Source organism: Lemur catta, chromosome 11, assembly GCF_020740605.2.
Source record: "Lemur catta isolate mLemCat1 chromosome 11, mLemCat1.pri, whole genome shotgun sequence".
Taxonomy (NCBI): Eukaryota; Metazoa; Chordata; class Mammalia; order Primates; family Lemuridae; genus Lemur; species Lemur catta.
This window is the reverse complement of record NC_059138.1, coordinates 84,168,275-84,185,865: the sequence shown is the minus strand read 5'-3', so window position 1 is coordinate 84,185,865 and position 17,591 is coordinate 84,168,275. Positions and strand designations below refer to the sequence as shown.

At 42.6% G+C, this 17,591-nt stretch overlaps 1 non-coding gene across 1 annotated transcript; it reads right to left on the bottom strand.

Annotated features, from left to right (window-relative positions):
- Nucleotides 1-12,978: 12,978 nt before the first annotated feature.
- Nucleotides 12,979-13,085, bottom strand: LOC123647803. The gene has a single exon (XR_006738343.1). It is a non-coding gene; the product is annotated as a U6 spliceosomal RNA (small nuclear RNA).
- Nucleotides 13,086-17,591: the final 4,506 nt, after the last annotated feature.

The window sequence follows — 17,591 nt, the reverse complement described above, 5'->3', positions numbered from 1 at the left end:
CTTTGTTATTCTTTTTTAAAGTTATTTTGACTATTCTATACCCTATTCATTTCCATGTGAATTTTAGAATCATCTTGGTATTTTCTATAAAACAGCCTGCTGAGGTTTTTATTGAGATTACATTGAATCTATAGGTCAATCTGGTAGAAACTGACAATTAACAATATTGAGTCTTTATATATATATTTATATATATGTGTATATAGTATTTCCCCCCCTCCTTGAGACAGGGTCTCACTCTGTTGCCTGGGCTAGAGTGCAGTAGTGTCATCATAGCTCACTGAAACCTCAAAGTCCTGGGCTCAAGCAATCTTCCTCCCAAGTAGCTGGGTCCACAGGCACATGCCATCATGCCAAGATAATTTTTCTGGTTTTTGTAGAGACAGGGTCTTGCTCTATCTCAGGCTGGTCTTGAACTCCTGGCCTCAAGTGATCCTCCCACCTTAGCCTCCCAAAGTGCTGGGATTATAGGCATGAGCCACCGTGCCTGACCTCTGATAATTTTTTAAAATAAATTACATACTTTATGAACCTTTACTCCTAAATTTTTAATTGTGCATTTCCCAAAAATAAGGATATTCTCTTATATTTCCAAAGTATAATTATTAGCCACAGTAACTTTAACATAGATACAATATTTTTATTGGATCTATTGTCTGTATGCCAATTTTGCCAATTGAATCATTATGTTCTTTACAGCATTTTTCCTCCAGTACAGATTCCAGACTAGGATCACATGTTTATTTGGTTGTCATGTCTGTTTAGTTTCATTTAATCTGGAACAGGTCATCATCAGCCTTTCTTTATCTTTTACAACATTGATATTCTTGGAGAACACACTCCCTTCTTCTTCCTTTTTTACAGTCCCTTTTTTAAAAACATGCTATTTTAGTGCAAAACAACAGTACTGCTAAGTTCTCATATTTAGTCTTTTAAAGGTGTGAAGTAATTAAAGGCCATTTTAAAAATAATGTTTACTTCCCAGAGCAGAGAATCATTCAATAAAAAGATTACTTAGATTACTAAGAAGCTTCAGTATAACAGCTATTTCTTTGACTTACACATGTCCCAAAATAGCAAGGCTTTGCTGATCTGATTACAAAGAACTCTATATAATTATTTTTATAACAAGTACTTCCTCAGGTTTCTCTTCATGAAGTAGTCACTTTTTATAAAACTAAAAAACAATTTGTTTTTATACTGTAATGGAAACTAAAAGGTCTTAGCCATATCTACCTCTCCTCTCCTTCCTGGGCATAAGGGGACTATAAAGTTGTAAGTTCTCTTGCCATTAGGCAAGATGTGTCACTTCTTGCCAATGAAGTGTGAATGTGAGTGATGTGTGTCTCTTCTGGATGGAGGTGTTTGAGAGCTGCTGTGCTATCTCCACGTGCTCTCTTCCTTGCCATGGTACCCTTGGAAGGCCTGTATCAAAAGGGCAGCATTTCTAAATAGAAGAATCCTGGAGTCCTGACTCACCAGATGGAGGAGAACTTTTGTTCATCTGCATCAAATGTTATGCTCGTGAGAAATAAACTTTTGTTAAATGTGTGGTAAGGCAAAAGATTTGGAGGTTACTGCATCATCTCCTAGCCTGTCCTGGCTAAAACAATTATGTACCATTTGATTTCTGTTGGAAAGGAGAACCAGATAGTAGCTGATTCCTGGAATGTTCTTTTTTGGTCATGACATTCCTATGTCAGACTCTTCATGAAAAGTTGATCTTCACCCATCAAACAAAACATACAAAAACATGTTAGAGCTGTAAGGAAAGCAACAAATGGTTAAGTGCAAGAAACCTTTCTCCTTTTCTTCAGATGTATCATTTGGAAGTTTTAAGTTAAAAATGTCAGAAAGTCTAAATCAAATTGTCTTAAAAATAAGAAAATGCATTATCATGCCTTAATAAAATCTCTAACTAGGGTATGAAGTGCTTCAAGATTGGTCAGTTCAACAATTCAATGTGCTATCAAGGACCTGGATTCTTCCCCATCTTTTTCTTCTGATATTTTTGTTGTTGGCCTCATCCTCAGGCTCTTAACAATATGGCAGCAGCAATTGGAGTATTCACTTTCTCACAGGGCAGCATCAAGAGGAATTAGCTCTGTCTTAGGAATGGGTAAAGTTTTCCCAAAAGCTTCCTAATAGACTTCCTCTCATGTCTCACTGGCCAGAACTGAGTTACAGAACCATCCATCACTGATCATTGACAAGGGGCAATGGGGTTGTCCATGAAAGAATCAGGCTTATCCTTGAAACGGGGGGTGTTGTGCTGCAAGGAGGATGGGCATTCTTGTAAACAAAATTTGGGTGTTGTTAGGAAGGAAAAAGTGAGGCTGAAGGTCAGGAAGAAGCCGACAGCATAGCCCACAGTAGGGAATGGTGAAATGAGACTCACTCATGGCCAACTCTTAAGAAGTGCTTTATCTATAACTGAGAGCCATGTAGGACCAACAAGGAGAAAACCAATAGTTAAAGAATCTCTGGTCACGCCCCTCCCCCCTTCATGGTGCTCAGTTTTAGACATTCAAAGCTTATCTAATTAATTAGGCTATTCATAGACTAACAAAAGGGATTAGAAAGTTGAGGATTATACGTAGTTATTTCAGGAATTGAAGAACTATATCAGGTAGTATGTTTTAGTTCCAAATCAAACTATACAAACATGACTTAAATTGGCTTTAAAAAAGAGAAATTATTATCTAATGTGGCAATGTAACATGGTTGGTTGATTCAGCTGCTTAATGATACTTTCATTTGAGGTTTTCCACCATCTCTCTGTTCTGCCATAGTTCATGTGGGCTTCATTTTTAGGCTGGTGGCAAGATGCTTTCAGCACTTCCATACATCATGTTCTGAAATGACAATGTGGGAGAGATAAAAGGATGATCTGTTTTTGTGACTTTTCTTTAGAATGGAAGAAAAATTCTCAGAACCATCTTCCATTCAGCAGGATTCTCCTCATGTTTCACTAATCAGATTTTTGTCACAAGTTCATTCATGAACAAAATGTTAGCAAGAAGTATAGAATATTTCTGATTGGCTTATGTTAATTATCTGGAGTCAAATGGATGTTTGGGAGTCAGCCTCATAACTGGGAAGCTGAATCCAAAATGAGGTATACACTATGTGTGGGAGAGAAAAAGAGGAAGAAGAGGCCGGGCGCGGTGGCTCACGCCTGTAATCCTAGCTCTGGGAGGCCGAGGCGAGTGGATCGCTCGAGGTCAGGAGTTCGAGACCAGCCTGAGCAAGAGTGAGACCTCGTCTCTACTAAAAATAGAAAGAAATTATCTGGCCAACTAAAAATATATATACAAAAAAAAAAAATTAGCCGGGCATGGTGGCTCATGCCTGTAGTCCCAGCTACTCGGGAGGCTGAGGCAGTAGGATCGCTTAAGCGCCCAGGAGTTTGAGGTTGCTGTGAGCTAGGCTGATGCCACGGCACTCACTCTAGCCCGGGTAACAAAGTGAGACTCTGTCTCAAAAAAAAAAAAAAAGAAAAAGAGGAAGAAGAGAATCAACAAGAGTTGATTTTGTTTACTGAGATAGTCTGATACTATGGAGAGAATATAGCTTGTCCCTGCACTCTCTCAAGGTTGTAAAGGATTCCTAGTCATAATCCTACAGGAAATTAGGGGAAGATCATATTTTCTCACAGCTATATCACCAACAAAGTCACCTGGAGCAAGGCTATCATTCATCTAGTCAATGTTTGTTGAGTGCTGGGGAAAATGCTGAGGATAAAATCACTGGTTTTTGGTCCCTTCCCTCAAGGAGCACATAGTCTAGTGGAAACAGACTGTCTGAGAGCTGAAAGTAGGAGTGTGAGCTGAGCCCTGTGGCTCAGAGGTGATGGAGGAGGGGGAAGGGAGGAGGGATTCCCAGGGGAGAATCACAGGTGCCTGAGCTAAGTACTGAATATGAATAAGTTTGCCAGACAAATGACAGGTAAGAGCAGTCCAGGTAAAGGGACACTGAGGCACAAAAGGATATGGCGGAATGAAAGAATGTGAAGATATTTGGCGTGGCTGGTTTGTTAGAGTTGTCGGAGTTAAGGTAGGTAAAGTAGGCTTTGCACTGAAAGGACTTGTAAGCCATGATAAGAAAGAAGATTGGGATCTTCAAAACTAGCAAGGAGGCCAGGCGTGGTTGCTCACACCTGTAATCCTAGCACTCTGGGAGGCCGAGGTGGGCAGATTGTTTGAGCTCAGGAGTTTGAGACCAGCCTGAGCAAGAGCAAGACCCCGTCTCTGCTAAAAATAGAAAGAAATCATATGGACAGCCAAAAATATATATAGAAAAATGAGCCGGGCATGGTGGCACATGCCTGTAGTCCCAGCTACTTGGAAGGCTGAGGCAGGAGGATTGCTTGAGCCCAGGAGTTTGAGGTTGCTGTGAGCAAGGCTGACGCCATGGCACTCTAGCCAGGGCAACAGAGCGAGACTCTGTCTCAAATAAAATTAAAAAAAAAAAAAAAAAACTAGCAAGGAGCCACTGAAGGATTTTCAACAGGGATGTGACCTTGTCAAAGTTGTATATTCCATAGCTTACTCCGACAGTGGATGGAAGACAGTGCAGGAATGAGACCCAAATCAGACAAACTATTTAGGGAGGTAAGTGGAATGGGCCTCAGCTTCCCCATCAGTAAAATGGGGTAGTAGATATTGGATTAGGTTAGATGTCACAAGTGCAATTCTACCAGGCCGGACAAGTCTTGCACGTGTTAGGAGCACTGTGGGTAACTGGGAGCTGCATTGGATAAATGCTACAGACTCAGTCTAAAAAGGGGACAGCAAATATTCATCCCAGGCTATTTATTGTCTGTAGCCATAGACCCAGAGATTCCAAATTCTCCAGTTTTTTCCCCAAAAAGCTCTGAATCACTTTTTGTGAAATGTCTCAATTTTTGAATGTTTATGTACGTAATTCAAAAGTACCAACATCAGCAGCAACAAGACTACGCAGACCAGATAAATACATTCTGCTGGTGTTCACCAGTTTGGGACCTGGAGACATGATAAGCTCTAGGGCCTCTTCCAGCTCTAACAAGATGTGATTCCACCATATTCCAATGGCGTTTGTGCTACACTGTCATTGTTCATTCATGGCAAGCCAGGCACATGGATAAAGATGTTTTGTACTGTTTAAACAGGCTTTATCAAATATTTCTGGAATTGGCTAGTATTCATTCATTGATATTTTCATTTATTAATTTGTTCATTCAACAAGCATTTGTATAGTGTCAATTGTATGCGAAGCATTGTTAAACTGAGACGGAGAGATAAAAGAGTAAAACGAACCTTGGGAGTTGAGAAGGAAAGACTGGGACTTCCTTACACAAAGGGGAAATCAATCACTTCTCACCTGTTGCTTCTGCCAGCGGGTCTTAGCGGAGAGGATTTTGCAGCCCAGCCCACAGCCTTGGTTTTCACTCTTTCCCCTTCACAAACACGGTGGGCAAGTTTGTTCATCGGGGGTCCTGGGATACTCAGGATCGGACTGCTTACTGTTCCATCTGGAAGGAAAGGCAAATGACGAGAAAGGAAAGGAAGGAAAGAAAATAAATTACGGCTCAAGAAAGTGGATTTTTATGATCATTACAAGTTTAACAGTTGAAATTTGTTAAGGAGGATAAAAAAAAAAAAAAAGCCAGTCTTTTTTTTCCTTAAAAAGAACAAATATGAAAATGCAAGGTGTAGAAAAATGTTTATTGTGTGGAAAATGTATAGAATACCTCTGGAAGGACACATTCACACAAGAAACTGGCAATTGAAATCTATTTAGTTTAATTCTATTTAATTAATTTTATTTAATACTTTTTAGTCAACAGAAAAGGAGCTTAAAACAATGAGTTGAAAACTAAGAAATACCATGTCACTAAAGAAAAAAAAAACAATTAATTGCCATTTTAAACTCATTTCTAACCATTTTAATGTAACATTTTTAAACAAAATGATCATTTTATAAGAATTACAAAGAATTTGAAAATTACAATATTCATAAGCTTTAAAGACATACACAGTATACGTTTCAACTTAGGGTACTCAGATGAAAAGTTTACCTGAAAATAGGTCCAAGGGCAGGCAGCAGCAGAAGTGAGGAAGGGATTCCTGTTCTGGGGAAGAAGTTGGACTTTAATGTCCTCTCCAACACTGAGTCCCTGACGCCTACAGTGGGTTTCAGGCCCCTGACCTCACTGCTCCTGTCTAACAGACACAGCAGATATTCAATTTCATGTTATTCCTATTAATGTCAAGTGCAGACAGAAAGACAGACAGACAGAAATAGAGACAAAAGTTGCCTCCGCTGAGCAAAACTGCCAAAGTAACACATAATTGTTTTTGTAGGCTGCTTTTATTTTCCCACATTATAAATGATTCTGGCAATATGTATAGATTAGATCGTATACGCTTTTGTGACTTTAGATGTTCAATTTCTTAGTGCTTGATGTGTTTATTTTAATGTAGGGGTACGATTTAAGGTTGTTCAGCAAAGAGTCTTGCTGCAACCTCAGAAACACTAACCTAGTGGGAGAAAAAAGTGGTCCAGGCAAGAGCTGGGGAATTTACTCTATGACTCGTTTCCCAGGAAGAGAGCCAGGAGGTTCATGTTTGTGCACCCAGGATGGTGCTGAGATCTAGGAAGGCACAGTCCTATTGATGGTGAAAATGCAGACATTTGCTCCTGTCTTTGTTGTGTGGGCAGACAGTATCATAATGAGGAGTTACCAATCTACAATTCTTAAATCTTGGCTTGCCCAACAGTCACGTAAGGATCTTGTTAAAAATGCATAATCCTTATTTCTAACTTCAGAGATTCTAATTCAGCAAGCCCAGGGCTGGACCAGAGGAGTCTGGGCATAACAAGTATCCCAGGACATGCTGATGCAGTTGGCTCCTGACCACTCTCTGAAAAATGTTAGTATTTCCAGCAACACTTCGAGACTCAAGGAACAGGACCTAGGCCCCCACTCATCAGGGGTGCTGGTAAGGGCTGCATGGGGTCCCGGGAGGACCCAGCCTGGGAGGAATCGGGATCTCAATCATGAAACTGAAGGGGACACCTAGTCATCTGTCTGAGCCAGAGACAGGAGGTAGAGGAAGAAGCAGGGGGATTCCTGAGTGCCAGCTCCCTGGACTAGGAGCACAGAAAATGTGAGGCTCCTCTCAGACGCTCCCTCCCTCTGTTGGGGCTGACAACTCTCTCCCAATGCATGTTGTTTTTCTCTGAAATGAGCCAACACCAAAGACTTGGCGGCTTCACCAAGTTATTTAATAGTTTGTGAGTACTTTCTCTCTAATCTTGGTTGAAGTCCCTGTTACCAATGTGGAATCTCCTAACCTCTACGTGGGGAATCCTAGAGTCAACTGTAAAAGTAATAACAGTCCAGAAGCTGGGGACACGTCTCAAAGGTAAAATCTGGATTGTTTAATGGGAGAGGTTGAAAGCAAGGCGAGGTGAGTGACGCCTTACCCGGGATGCGTCACCAGAGGGCGCCAGAGCCTCCTTCTCCAAGAGCGGTTTCTCGAACAAAACCCGTTAGGCTTCCTTGAAACAAGACACTCGCCCAAAGTGACAGTCCCCACCGAAATAACCCCAAAGGCAGAGGAGAGGGGCCTGGTTACCCCTGGAAAAGCCTTCGGAGGCATAGAATTTCGTTGACCTCATCAGTTTTATGTTAAAAATTGATGTGACTTTCCATGGAATTTCTGAATACATCCTGGTGAACGGGATGGTCTGTCTCTGGCGCGCCCCGGCCCGTGTCCCGAATTCCCGCAGCAGGACATTGCTGGGGGCGCCAACCCGCCGCTGTCCCCACCCTCTCCCCTCAGGACCCACCTGCCTGTGGGCACCTCCTAATGCCCTGACTTTGAACTTGGGACCCCAGGTTGTCAGGGCGGATGACCCCCCTAGAGCCTCTATTCCACTGTCTTCGTTTCACACAAGGGAAACTGAGGCTGGGGGCGGGGGCACAAGGACCTGTTTAGAGTTACGCTTCACGTTAGTCTTGCGGCCAAGGTGAAACTGTTTTTTTCCAACCCATGAACGGACACTGGCATCCCCAACAGGAAGGGGGCTTGGTCCACATAGGTGGTCATCTAAAGTGCAAACAAGGATAAGAAAAAGTCTGAGATCCAGGAAATGGAGTTCACAGTGCGAAAGAGCCTCCCCTGGTGCAGAGAGGTGGGGCTGAGGAGTTCGAAACTGTAGTCTTCTGCAAAATTCTCGCGTAGTGCTGCCACCCCCTGGACTATTAGGAAATTAAACTCAAACTTTGCCATGAAGTTAGCTTTTCCGTTAAAAGATTATTTCACTTGCTATATTTCTATCATAATAGCTTTTTCCTAACGCATTTGCTTAGTACTTCCAAGCTCCATGATCATCATTAAATACAAAAGGACAAATATGAAGAGATTTGAAGATTTCACAACTAATTAATTACCAAGAAATTAAATCAAAGACTTCAATTTCTTCTAGACAAAGCCTTTATGAGTGTGGAAGATCTGTAAATCTGGAACCCAATATGCATTTGCTACGTAATGACTGACTTACAAAATATATGCTGAGTTAAAATAATAGCAAACACTTGTTGAGCATTTACTTTATGCTGTATCCATACTTACTATGGGAAAAATATTTTATGGATAAAACATGGACAAAGTACTTTATGGCTACATAAAAGAAATCCATACGTTATGTGGATCAATTTATTTAATCTCATTACAACCCCCCAAAACAGGTGTAATTATTATCTTCATTTTACACATAAAGAAACCAAGGCAGGGGGATATTGAGTAACTTGCCCAAGGTCATGCAACAAACAGACAGTGAATTGGGAGTCCATCCCATGCAGTGTGGTCTGGAAGCCTGTACTCTTAGCCACAGGGCTAGTGGCTCTCCAAGTGTGGCCCCTAGACCAGCATTGTCATCACCCCCTGGAAAGCTGATAGAACGTCAAGCTCTCAGGCCCCACCCCAGACCTGAATCAGAAACTGGGGATAAAGCCTGGTGTGGTAGCCTGGGCCTCCAGCCTGGGCAACATAGTGAGACCCTGTCTCAATTTTAAAAAAGAAAAAAAAAGAAAGGAAAAAAAGAAAGAAAAGAAAGAAATAAAGAAACCTGGCATGGGAACCAGGTAATTCCTGTTGATTTTGCCATAGGCAAAAGTTGGACAACCACTGACCTAGACTATGCTACCCCCAATTGTTAGAGTATTTAAATAAAAGCAACCCTGGTTCTAGAACTATCCTGGAGGTAAACAATAAACAATGTGGAACAATAAACAATAAACAGCACTTAAATAAAAAGTACACTGTAATTTATGTTGCTACATTCAATTATGGCATATTCAAAAGACACTTTCCAGCACTTAAATAAAAAGTACATTTGGGAACATAATGCTTATACAATTAAGAATCTGTAAAAATTAGCTGCATTTACCAAACTCATCAAAACCCCTAGTGACTGTCAGGGATTCTCTCTGTTCATCATAATTGTGTTATTTTGTTTGTTTATTTTTTTTGTTTTGAGACAGGGTCTCAATTCTGTTATCGAGGCTAGAGTGCAGTGGAATCATCATAGCTCACTGCAACCTCAAACTCCTGGGCTCAAGCCATCCTCCTGTCTCAGCCTGAGTAGTTGGGACTACAAGCACACACTACCACACCCAGCTAATTTTTTATTTTTTGTAGAGATGGGGTCTTGCTATCGCCCAGGCTGGTCTCAAACTCCTGGCCGCAAGTGATTCTCCCTCGTTGGCCTCCCAAAATGCTATGATTACAGGTGTAAGCCACCACACCAGGCCCTAACTATGTTTTAACTGGGAAAATGACACCACTCTGGGGAGAAGAGCCCAAAGACTGAAGGGTGTGGGTGGTTCCAAAGAGAATCGAAGGTACCCACGCAGGTGTCCATACTAGAAGTTGGCAGCAGAGAATAATTCCCACCTTTGCTTTAAAACAAAGCACAAAGCAAATATTAAAGCTAGGAAATTCCCTGGGCAGGAGACTATTTTTCCTTCAACTATATGATTGCCAGAGAAAGAATGGAGGAGCTTCGTCAGCAAGAGTAGGGCGTCACCATCCCAGGTGTGCGGCTTGGGATTGTAGCAGTTTAGCTCAACTGGAACTGTGTTTCCCAGAATTCCCTTCCCTGCATAGTTCCAGGCTGGCATGGAGTTTGGAAGAGACATCCTGTGTGGAGTTTGGAAGGCAGAGGTGAAACAGCAGCTGTATTTCCTCCATACACAGAAGACTGGAGCAGGCACCAGGTGCGGCTTACCTGCTGGGCTGCATTACTGGTGTGGGCAGCCCCGGGGCTCACAACTCTTCCAGCCCTCACTGGAGCCTCTTTCATCTTCTCTGACTCCCAGGCCAGGTGTGTGTTTAGTCCCACAATGGGGGACTCTGGCTTCTCCTATAGGACACCCACTTCCTTGAAATTGCAGGCTTTCTGAAAGACATATGTGGGCTCCAATCTGTCCTTTGGTTCCAGCTTTGTGCTCATGGTTTCAGTTTGTCCCTGCTGTCTCTTGCTTCATACCCATCTTCGTTCTTGCCCCTAGAGGACCTGCCCTGCAGACTTCAGGGCCCAGGATGAGCCGTCCACAGACTATTTAGCCAGCTCCCAAGATTCTTTAGTGCCTGTGATAATCCCTCTTATATCTTGCTCCTATTACATGTCACAAACCCTGGCTAATACACAGGCACAGAGAGAGGACACCCCACCCAAGAACAGACAGTAGATAAGCCAACAGGGTCCCAGGAACTGGGCCCGAGGGAGGAAAAAAAAAATGCTGGACACTCAAGGTATCCTGGGGATACCAGTTTTCAGGAGAAGGTCAACCAAAGTGCAGCAACCCTGACCCTGTGTACCATCCTCAACACAGGGTTATACAAACACCACCAGTTGCTCAGGACTTATCCGCAAGAGTGACAGTGTCTGCATTTGGTGGAAGGATGCTGGAACAAGCCTGCCTGATTTGAGGCCCAGCTCCCCCACTTACCAGCTGGGGATCCTGGGGCACGTTGCTTAACCTCCCTTTGCCTCAGTTTGTTCACATGTAAGATGGAGATAATAGTATCTACCTCAGAGGTTGTTGAGAAGTTTACGTGAGTTTACATAAAGCATCTAGAATAGTCCTCAGCACCTAGTAAGCACTGTTTAAATTTCTCATATTTATTTATAAGAGGTGTTCACATTTACTGGTAACTCAGGTTTTACCTCTGTCCCTTGGAGAGCACCTCTCCCCTCCTTTCCCCCCACAATTTGCCCGGAGAATTGCCCTCATCTCCCTTGCAAGCATTCTCCTTCTCATCTCTCACCTTTCCCCCACCCAAAGCTCTGCATCAGCCTTGAGGGAGGGAGTCTTTCGAGCAGCATGCCAGCCCTTTCCTAGGTCTTCTCTGTCCTGAGCTCACCTATGGAAACCAGTTACCAGCATCTAAAGCCCAAGGTGCAAACGATCCTATGACGTCTGAGTGGTCATGGCTGGGGACATGGGGAAGGCACTGATGGTAGCGTTTTCTTGCACTTATCACTCACTTATTGAGCATCCACTGTGTACCATGCAGTTCACTAGGCACATTATACATAATGCTTCATTCAGTCTTTCCAACGGACAATACCACCTTCATTTCACAGGCGAGGTAGTTGAAGCTAAGAGGGGTTAGAAAACTGACCGAGGTCACACGCCAAAGAGTCTTCAGGTCAGGATAGGAAACTAGGTTTGTGTGGGCTGCACAGCCCTAGCCAGCACTTTCCACTATAGAACCTGCCATTTGGTTTCCTAGTCATTGTTAGAAAATCTTGAAAGGTGTATGCACTGCTTTAGGGACAGAAGAGGAGGGGAGACGAGTGAGTCTTTTACCTGCAGGTGCTAAGGAGAGAAGCAGAGGAACAGAGAACTGTTAATTTCCTTGGGCTGTTGTAACAAGTTCCACAAATTCAGTGGCTTAAAACAACAGAGATGTATTGTTTCCCAGTCCTGGAGGCTAGAAGTCCAAAATCGAGGTATCAGCAGAACCATGCTCTCTCTTTGAAGGCTCTAGGGGAGGATCTTTCCTGGCCTTTTCTAAGTTCTGGTGATTGATTCCTGGCAATCCTCCGCATTCCTTGGCTTGTAAATGCACCGTTCCAATCTCTCCCTCCATCTTCACAACTCCTTCTCTCCTATGTGTCTCTGTTTCCAAAGTTCCCTCTTATTATAAGGACACTAGCCTTAGGGCACACCCTAATCCACTATGAGCCCATCTTAATTAGGGGTTAGGACTTGAAAATATCTTTTTGGGGGCACACGATTCAACCTACAACATGTTATATTTGTATGGATAAAATACAATATCTCTGTGGTAAGTAAGGATCACTTAATAAATGGCAGCAATTATCGGTATTATTAATATAACAATAGATGGTCATAGCTCTATTTGACTTAGAATGGTTGAGGAATTCTACATGACAAAAGCAAATGAATGCCAGGAACCTGGATGGATGAAACAGAGAACCCAGCATCTTTCAACATAAATTAGAGGCCTGTAAGAAACTTGACTTGGAGTCAAAAGCTTAAATTCAAGTTCTGCAACTTCCTAGTGGGGAAGTTGTTTAATCTTAACCAGAGAGATTAAATCCCAGCACTTCCTTCATCTTTTCTGTAGTCTTAGGTGGCTGGATCAGATGTTCTTTGCATACCTTTCCAGCTCTATTTTTTTATGATTCTCTTGTCTATTTCAAATTATCCCAATTTGGTCAGAAGAAACTCAAAATTTTGAAATTTTAAAAGAAGCTCTTGCAAAAGGAAAGTTGAATATGAATAGCAGTAAAGATGTCTTTGCAATGATTTGGACAAAGATGCAGGAGGCAATAAGTTTTTTAAAACTACATTTTGCATCCTAAAATGCACTTCTGAGTCAAAGCTGAAGAATAGTATGGGGGAGATGTAGAAGTCTCCATGCCAATCCTTTTTTTTTTTTTTTATTAAAAAAATATACCGAATGCTTCACGAATTTGCGTGTCATCCTTGCGCAGGGGCCATGCTAATCTTCTCTGTATCATTCCAATTTTAGTATATGTGCTGCCGAAGCGAGCACCATGCCAATCCTTGATTCGTATTGGCCTTCAAATACCTAACCTATAGCCCCAATTATAATTTACAACAGAACTTCTTGCATATGTAGAGTTGAAGAACCAATACAGACCTTCAGTTTTTACTTGTGCAACTCTGGTTCTATGTGTCTGTTTTCCACAGTGAGCAAATGTAGTCGTTATTAAAGGCTATTCACTAAATATTTGCAACTCTCTACCTTTGAGGCACCTGGTGGGATTGGACTTCCCCACCCCTATTGAATGGATTATGTAGCTTTTTTTAGGCCAATGAAATTTGAGCAGAAATGATGTGTGACCCTTCTAGATAGAAAGCAGTGCGTAATTCACCATGTCCTCCTTCCCAATGTCTTTCTTGGTAACCAAGGAAGCAGGAGCTGAGAGGAAACAACTGTCAGCCTGGGCCCTGAGTCTCTGCTGATGCTCCTTGGACATGTAGCAAAAGTAAGAAATCAACCTGAGTCACTGAGATTTGGGGGTTGTTTGTTACTGTGGCATAAGCCATCCTCTCCTGGCTGACACAGCATATGTTTTCTTTATAATAAAAAAGAAGTTTGAAAAAATTCAATTCTCTAGCAAACCAAGGCATTTCTATACTTTAGGAGCAAAGGGATTATGAGTTTTGGGCCAGCAATTTTATTTCCCTTGGTAATTTAACTTGCAAATTGATTTCCTGTCCTCACATGTTCCCTGAGGCTTTAAAGTTAGATCTCTGCCCACCCTTCCTTCATTCACATATTCAAGTCAGTTAGAGCAGAAACCAAGTTCCCTGGGGAAGATGCGGAGAGTCACAGCTTTGGGTAGCTTAGCCAAAAATCCAGGCAGAGGTTCTGGTTACAACTAAACCTGGCACCTGTCCTTGTCCTCCTTCCCTCATTCATTCAACAAATATCTATCCGCTGCCTACTCTGTGCCAGGTGCTGTGCAAGGCCCTGGGGAAAAGGCTGCTAAAAGCTGTGGATCCTGCCCTCAAGGCCTGCCTGGCCACCCCTCCCTTCCCTGGCCCCTGTGGCCTCTCCCACCCCTAGCCCTCACAATTTTCCTGCCAACTTTCTTTAGGAGTTGATTGAGCCCAAACCAGAAACTGCAGGTACCAGATTTTTAAATCTCAGGGTCTTTAGACAACTTATACTACAATGTTTCTCAAATTGGTTTCTGTAACTATTTTCTTGGGCAGCTAAGAGTGTGTTCAGGTTGGGAACATACTATCTCAAGAAATTAAAGAAAATCTATAAAGCTTTTAGTTGTGTATTATTACTAAAATATATACCATATCTTTATAAGATAAAATAATTCAACCAAAGTAGAAATCATAACTGCAGGGTGATTACTTCATCTTGACATTAGGTGCAATATTTCTTTTTTCTTTTCTTTTCTTTTCTTTCTTTTCTTTCTTTTCACTGATCACCGGAAAATGCAATAGGTGCAATATTTCTTAAAATGAGATATGCAGATCCTGGGGTGGGGACATATTTTGGGGGCACTATGCATTTTCCAGTTTGAGAAACACCAACATAGGTTAGTAGAACTCAAAGCTAGCTTCACATAGAGATGTATGAGGATTTCTGTAAAAATACACATTCTAGGGCTCCATCTCAGACCTACTAAATTAGAATTTCTATGAGTGAAGCCAAGGAATTTGAATTTTAACAGGTTCTTCAAGTGATTCTGGTGACTGGCTAGTTTGAGAACCCATCCATCAATTTACTTCTCTCCACCAATGAATGCTTAAATCTATTAGACAATTTTCTGACAAATACTCATCCAGGATCCGCTTGACCTCCGCAGTAAGGAGCAGCCTACTTTTCTCTCAGGCTGCCATGATGTTGTAGACACTATTGTTCAATTCTTTCTTGTATTGAGCTGAAACTGACTCCTTTCCTCTCAAGTTTCACCTACAGGTCCAGCGATACAGAGAACAAATCTAGATCAGAACTTGTAAAATTATTATTAAACAATAATCTTACAACATCCCATTTTCTAAAAGGCCGGTAATTCTTGGAGAGATTTTTTAATGTCAATATAATTTATTTTTATTAAAATAATTATATTTTCCAAAACAAAAAAATGTAATGAGTAGCATTGTTTTATATTTTTTACAAATCTCTTTAATGTCTACCTTAATAAAAAATATCTGAATTTAAAAAAAAAGAAACTTTAAAGGGGCTTCCCTCAGCAGTTAGATAAGTCCTGAAAGCCCACCAGAAGTGTCCTTCTCTGTGGCTGCTAGTACTAATGCAGTCAAGCTCCAAAGTCCTTTGCTAAAAATAGCTGAAGAGAGTGGACCAACTTTGTAATAAACCAAGATTTATATACTCTTACATGTATATGTATCATATAATGAGGGAGATTTTTCTATAACTCATGAGCTAAGAGAGAAGTAGACACTAAAAGCTGCATTTGTTCTGTTCACATTGAAGTACTAAATTTTAGAGCACAATTTATATGATTACAGAAACTGATCACACAAAAAAACCTTTGCAATCAAATGCTGGACAGACACCACAAACTTGGAAAAACAAAAATAAAGATTACCCAACCCTGTACCTCTAAATGTACCTTAGATCACAAAATTTGGGCAATGGGGCACTAACTGTTATTAAATCCAATTCCTTCATATTATAGGACTATAATATCCAATTCCTTCATATTAGGAATCCAATTCCTTCATATTATAGTACTATAAAACCTTCAGAGAAATTCAAGAAAGACACCCCAAGTTTCAAAATGAGAAAAAGATGGTTTTAACACTAAGGTGGAAATGGTAAAGAAAAAAACCAAAAGTTAGCAGAATATTCTAAGAAGCACTGTAATGTCTGGCTTATGAAGAAACAGAAAGAGAAGCAGAAACCTTAATATAGTAAAAATAAAAAAAACAATGTATAAGAGGCAAGACTAGGGGTACATCTTTGCATACTGGGTTCAACTATAGAAAATTACTTTGAAATTACTATAATGAACTCTTTGGCAGAAAACGTTTCAGTAACAACACACTAAAATTTTTGACAATAAATTTGTAAGTCTGGGGCTAATAATCTCCAAAAAAAAAAAAAAAACCCTCTGTCCTCTCTCATAGCAACTGTCCTATAAGTAAAGCCCATGAAGCCCATGCAGAAAACCGAGCCGAAGTCCCAGATCGTTGGGATTTTTGCCTCGGCTGTGCACGTCCATTGTCACGGGAACACAAAACCGACGGATCGTCCTCATGACAGTCAATTAACAAGACCGGACGAGCCCGCCCGCCAGCGAGCCCGCCACCGCAGCGGCTCCTGAGACCCCGCGGCGGAGCCCCGCGGGTCGGTCTAGCCCGGCGCCTTCGGGCGCAACTTCGCCAGGCTGGGGACGTCTTCCCAGACTGGGGCTTCGGCAAAGTCCTCCTCTGGCTAAGAACCGGCAGGAGAACCCCGGGCACAGCCCCGTCACCTACCAGTCCCAGGAGAAAGGGTCAAAGGTGAGGAAAGTTGGGGGACAAGGACCTAAGGCCCTAGAGAGAGGCTCAGTGTCTGAGCGGGAGGAGCGAGCGAGCAGGATAAGGGGGTGGGTGGGCCGCCTGGCCGGGTGAGAACCGCGAAATCCCGAATCGGGCGATGGGAAAGGGGAGCTAAACCGAGAAAGCGCCGGGAAAACGGAGAGGCCGCGGCTGGGGACGCGCGAGGCAGGAAGCCGGGCTGAGGAGGCGGCCGACCATGAGGTGAGGGGAGAAGGCGAAGCTGCGGGGAAAGAGGCGAGACCAGCGTGAAGGAAGGGGCTGGAGTGCGGGAAGCACCGCAGGGACAAGGGACAGGCGAAGACACTCCCACCCCCAGGGCCTGAGGCGGAACTCTCGACCCGTCCGCTCCCCGCTGTCCCCGGCTGCGCGCAACCCTGGAGGCGGAGCCCCGCCCGGAGGCGGCGCCGGCCCCGCGGCTGGACTTGGGGACCGGCCAAGACCGACTGTAGAACCAAGCCTTGGGGAGATTTTTTACCACGAAATACACAACACCACACATGATGTTCTATCATATTGTAATTGACTCATAGTCTTTATTTAAGAATAATGATATATGGGTTATGATCTGGCCGGGCTCTACTAAAAAGTATCCGTTATGGCGAGGGGGACAACGCGCACTATCCTGGTGAGGGTGCGCTGACAGCCCTCATTTCTGCATTATGGAATTCATCCGTGTAACAAAAAACCGTGTACCCCCTACATCTACTGAATTTTTTAAAAATTACCCATTACTATCCTAAGGAAATTTTGGAAAAAATGTGTAAAAATATCTGTGCAAGGGTTGTATTTTGAGGAATGGAATTTGATAGCTTTTGTATTTTTCTCTTGATGAATCATTTTTGTTTTTGTTTTTGTTTTGAGACAGAGTCTCGCTCTGTTGCCCGGGCTAGAGTGCTGTGGCATCAGCCTAGCTCACAGCAACCTCAAACTCCTGGGCTCAAGCGATCCTCCTGCCTCAGCCTCCCGACTAGCTGGGACTACAGGCATGCACCACCATGCCTGG